We start from the raw sequence: 5,965 nt of genomic DNA, 5'->3' as shown, positions 1-5,965 counted from the left end.
CGCGGCGGCCCGGGGGTGGTGCGCGGCGCCTGCAGCCTCTGTCATTGGCGGGAAGCCGGAGTCGGTCGCGGAGGAGCTTCCCACTCAGTCGGCGGCGCCGGGCGTGTTGCTGCCCGGAGGACAGACCGATCCCCGCCATTATCGATGAAAGGCGCCACGCAGCACGGACAGAGTGTGACGTGGAGGCCGGGGGTCGTCGGAGCTTGTCTCCGTTATGGCACCGCGCCCTACGCCGCGCCATCTTGACCCCCACGCCTCGGCTCCCAAGCTTAGCGGCGCGTCGGCATCTTCTGGGCAGCTTCCCGGAGCCCTGATGCCTGAGCCCCACCCTCTGGGGATTCCTCTATAGCTAGGAGTCGGGTCTGGTCTTCAGGACGTCTAAAGGCACCCCGAGGTGATGCTTACGTAAGCGAAGTTAGAAACCATTGACCTAAAGGGAAACAATCGTTTCTATGCTAATCTCGGCCTGCCCCCTAGTGTTTGAAAGTTGGAGATTTTGGGGGCCCAGAGATTTCAAGGCCAGAATGAGTATGATTTTACCTACCCTAAGACCTGATTCTCCATTTCAATCAGCGAATGCTTATTAAGCCGTGTGCAGTGCGCCAGACGCTGATGAAGATGCTGGGGACGCAACAAAATAGATAAAAATCCCTGCCCTTCGGGGGCTTACTTGAGAAGGAAAACAAGTCAGCAAGTTAGCAAAGAACATAATTTCAAACGTCATAAAGCAGTCTAAGGAAGAGACAAAACAAGATAATGAGACAGGATCCTTCCAGAATATACACAAATCTTGATTTTCCCCTGAAGATGTTTATTTCCTAGGAGGCGGGGACTATACTGTTAACGCTTGTTATGATACCTCGTGCTTAGTAAAAATGTGTCCATTTTAACTAATCTGGGGTTTTTTTTAATCACTTCATAAATTACAAATGGAACATAGTCTTTGCCTTTGTCTTTCCTCTCTACTTACCTTTCCCTTTTATCAGATCCACATCCAGAAGACTCTCAGCCTGCAGGGATACATAATCTTCCATTTTTGTTCACTTTGTACCTTTTCACTGATGCTTTTGATACATTTTGTGTCCCTTATACTTTTTACTACTCTACCACATCGGGGCTCCTGGCTGGCTCAGTCGTTAAGGGTCTGCCTTTGGCTCAGGTCATGATCCCAGGGTAACTGGGATGGAGCCCAGTGTTGAGCCCCATGTCGGGCTCCCTGCTTGGCTGGAAGCCTTCTCCCTCTCCCACGCCCCCTACTTGTGTTCCCTCCCTCGCTGTCAAATAAATAAATAAAATCTTTTTAAAAAATAACAATACTCTACCACACCTAACACAGTACAATAAATATTTAATTGAATTACACTATTTTTCTTCTTTTTACTTTTGGTTAAAGCAATGTTGGAAGTGGAGAGAAAAATAAAAAGAGAATTTTTCAGGTTACAAAGATAGTATAATAATGGATAGGGACAACTCATAATTTTTGTGCGACCAAGTCACCTCCCAACCAGACACATTCTCAGCATATAAATGGTGTGGATTTGGACAGAACAGCTGAAACCTGGGACTCGAGGCCATGATGATGCCTTCTTTCCATCACTTATCTTCGCTTTCCTTTGCACACTGGCCTCATTCTTTTTCCTCTGTATATTATCTTTCTCCACATAGCAAAAGAAGTTCTTGAACTTTACATCTTATAGCCGTAGCTATATACATAGAGACTGACTCAAATTTCTGTGTCCCAAGTACAAAAATTCCTGAAAAGAAAGGGGATTGAGAAGTATAAATTTTCCATCATAAATTAAATAAGCCAAGGAGATGAAAAGTACAACATAAGAAATATAGTCAGTAATATTTTAATAACTTTGTATGGTGACAGATGGTGACCACACTTACGCTGAGCACTGAATAATGTATAGAATTGCTGAATCAATATGTTGTATGTCTGAAACTAATATAACATTTTATGTCAATCAAACTTCAATGAAAAAAAAGTTCTGCAAAGGGATTCACTGGCCCAAGTGGGATCAGGTACACACCCCTGGACAGGTCGACTGTGGCAGCAATGCAAGGTCATACGACTGGTCCATGGGACTTACCAGGAATCCCATCAGCCAGAACTATGGTCAAGTACTAGGTCACAGTCAACTAACATGGCGATTTCCAACAGTCACCACACAGATAGGGAAATGGAGCACTTCCTAGAAAAGGTGAGCTGAGCAACCAACCACAGAGATGTCCACTACATATGTAATTTAAATGGGAAAAAAATGATCCCATCACTTAACCCACCTACCTCAATTCTAATCTCACAGAACCCCTGTTAAACCCAGCCAGCCCAGCATTCATGCATGTGTCTACATTTTTTCAAATGGTAGTTGCATAAAATTCTTAAAACAGGGGCATCTTGGGGCACCTGGGTGGCTCAGTGGGTTAAAGCCTCTGCCTTCGGCTCAGGTCATGATCCCAGGGTCCTGGGATTGAGCCCCGCATCGGGCTCTCTGGTCAGCGGGGAGCCTGCTTCCTCCTCTCTCTGTCTGCCTCTCTGCCTCCTTGTGATTTCTGTCTATCAAATAAATAAATAAATCTTAAAAAAAAAAAAAAAAACAAAACAGGGGCATCTGGGTGGCTCAGAAGGCTAAGCATCTGCCTTTGGCTCAGGTCACAATCCTGGGATCCTGGGATGGAGCCCCACGTTGTTGTTCAGCTCCCCACTCAGTGGGGAGCCTGCTTCTCTCTCTCTCCCTCTGCCCTTACCCCCCAGTCGTGCTCACTCTCTCTACTGCTCTCTCTCAAATAAATAAATAACATCTTAAAAAATAAACAAAAATTCTTAAAACGGTTTAGCAATCCTGATTTCTGGGTGTGTGTAATGTGTGTAAAGTATATATGTTATACCAAATTCTGGGTAGTAGGGATAAAAGGCAAAGTGGCCAAAAATCAGACCAGGAAGCATCCAGCAGTTGTATAGTGGTGAGAACACTGTCCTTAAATAACAGATTCTCCACCCCACCTTTTTGTTTCCTGTTCTGTTTCATTAGTTCTATTTTGATTTGTTGTCAGGGTAATAGAGATAGTACCAAGAAAAATCATGCATTGACAGATACATAAGATATTATCAAGGTCACTATTACAAGTAGAAGAATAAAATCAAATAACAAAACTTAAAACGTTGTCTGCTCATTCATGTAATATGAGTGAAAAGTATCTAGTAACCATCTTTCCTTGCTTGGGCTGTTGAACCATATAACTTTTGGATATCTAATTTAGGTAGAGTATGTTTTTGGAAAACTATGTCATCAACTTTCAAACAAATTGATTCTTGCTACGATTTCAATTAGGATCCAGAAATTACTTTTTTAAAAATTAGTTTATTTCCTGGATTATAGAGATTACACAGAGGGACCCAGAATTGGGAGGTAGAGGATGAAACAATGGAAAGTATTCTTCCCCCCCCTCCCAAACCTTAAAGAAAAAACTGGAAAGACTACTGAGCTGTTACATGAAAGCACTTAATACATACCCGCTTGCACCAAGAGAAGCAAAACTCAGGGTAGGCAATTTTACTTTTTTAAAAAAGATTTTATTTATTCATTTGACAGACAGAGATCACAAGCAGGCAGAGAGGCAGGCAGAGAGAGAGGAGGAGGAAGCAGGTCCCTGCTGAGCAGAGACCCTGGGATCATGACCTGAGCTGAAGGCAGAGGCTTTAACCCACTGAGCCACCCAGGCGCCCCCAAGGGTAGGCAATTTGGAAACAACAGTGATTTTTTATCAATTTCCCTACCTTTCCTCAGTTCCACTTTTATGACTGCTTATCAAATCCAAGTGTTGAAAGGTTTGTTTCTTTAATGCTCTCCTTTTCCTCTAACAATTTCCTCTTGCTTAAAAATACCAAATTTTTACAACATGTCATATTATTACTGATATGGGATCAGAGGGCCTCCTTAGGATAGGTACATCTTCATTTCAGGGTGTCATCTTCAATAAAAATGCCTCTTTCAATAAAAGAGGGTTGAAACAGTACAATTTCAATGGTGTCTCCCCTACCAATGCCTAATCTGATCGTTCTTCACCCTGTCATGCCCACCCTCTCTCCCACTCAATCCACTTTCACCAACAAATTCCATTCTCTTCCATTTATTGCCCACTCTGCATACTAATTCTCTCCCACTCTCCTGCCCAGCCACTTTGCATATTTTGTCACACCACCCCGAGTTCTATCATCCCAGCTAGGAAATAGAGCCCCCCGCCCACCGTTAGTTCCCAGAGGAGCCTGATCGGCTGGGCCAGTGTAGAAGCCAACTCTGTCATGCCTCAGGCAAGGAAAACCAATAAGTACCTCCAATACAATTACAGCTGCATTGGGAAGCGGAACCACGAAGGGAACGAAGCTGTAAATATATTTCATTCTCTTTGTAAAAGCTCGTGCTTCAGAGTGCATGCAAGCTTTTAAAACGTACTTTACGGTAAGATTTATATATTTCATATATGCTAAGATCATGCTGGCTGTTTGAATTCATAAAACATGCTTTGGGGTATAAATCTGTATTTTGTGCTTTTTGGAGATGGGCCACTCAAAAACAGGGCAGTGCCAGTAGTATTCATTTACTTTATCTTTAGAAACACTGATATTACTCTAGCTGGTTTCATCTCTATGTGTGATATTTATAGGATTGTTAGACTGCTTTGTTTGGTTTATAAAAGTAATTAACTAGGGGCGCCTGGGTGGCTCAGTGGGTTAAGCCGCTGCCTTCAGCTTAGGTCATGATCCCAGGGTCCTGGGATTGAGTCCCGCATCGGGCTCTCTGCTCAGCAGGGAGCCTGCTTCCCTCTCTCTCTCTCTCTCTGCCTGCCTCTCTGTCTACTTGTGATCTCTCTCTGTCAAATAAACAAATAAAATCTTTTTAAAAAAAAGTAATTAACTAGCACACTGCACAAGACACCACATATGGGTTCTGTTTGGCCTCGTCTGTGGAGGGAGGAAAGATCCTTATTTCACTCCTAATAGGCTCTTCAAAGTGCCCATTTCTACCTTGACTCTAGTTCCTACTATTACCCACAATTCGTCACTCCCTGTGTATTGCTTGGGTTCCTCTATCTCCCTCACCCTGGCCCTGGCTGTTCTCACGACACTTCCCTGAGGAGATAGATAGTGAGAGGGAGAGACAGCGACAGAGAGATAAGAAGAAGGAGGAGGAGGAGGAAAAGGAAAAGGGGAAGAAGAGGTGAAGAGAAAGATAGAGATTACAGACACACACACACACACAGCTTGAGTTTGCTAGTAGAGGACACATTCAGGGTCCCCAACAGTACCGAGGTCTAGCATTGGGACTAGAGAAACAGCGGCACCCGCAGGAAGCTCAAGTGAAATGCCTCCGTGACTGGGGCTGCTCCATCTCTAACTGAAGTCTGGCTTCCCGCCTGGGACTCTAAGGCTTGAGAAAAACAATGTGGGTGGCAGGCGAGGGAGTGGACGAGAGGGACAGGGACTTTGAGCGGGGTTCTCTGTTGATGGGGCATATCCGGGAGGCTCAGAATACTGTTGAATCATTTTTGAGCCAAAAGCCCTAACGAGACCAAGCTGCTTGGGGTGCTGCCTCCCAGTGCCAACAGCCGGCCTGCGAATTCTCTGCCTTCCACACAAGCCAGCCCACACCGGAAGAGAATGAACATCAGCCAGATTCAGTCCCCACCAGTTCTCGGGCTTTCCCGCTCTAACACTGCCACTGCCACCATTTTGTCTCCTCCCCTCATGGCCTCCCCACTTCCTCCTTCAACACCACAGACACCCACAGTGATTCAATGACATTTGAGAGATTTAAAAACACAGAGATAGATGTATAAGGCACAGTCCTACACCAGGAGAAGCGAATGTGGAAACAAATCAACATAATTTAATAACATTAACTCTAATAGAGGAATATGGAAAGTTCCCCTGATACCGCAGGAATGAATTACTTCTGGA

Source organism: Lutra lutra, chromosome X (assembly GCF_902655055.1).
Source record: "Lutra lutra chromosome X, mLutLut1.2, whole genome shotgun sequence".
NCBI lineage: Eukaryota > Metazoa > Chordata > Mammalia > Carnivora > Mustelidae > Lutra > Lutra lutra.
The sequence above is the reverse complement of the archived record's forward strand: the minus strand, read 5'-3'. Positions refer to the sequence as shown.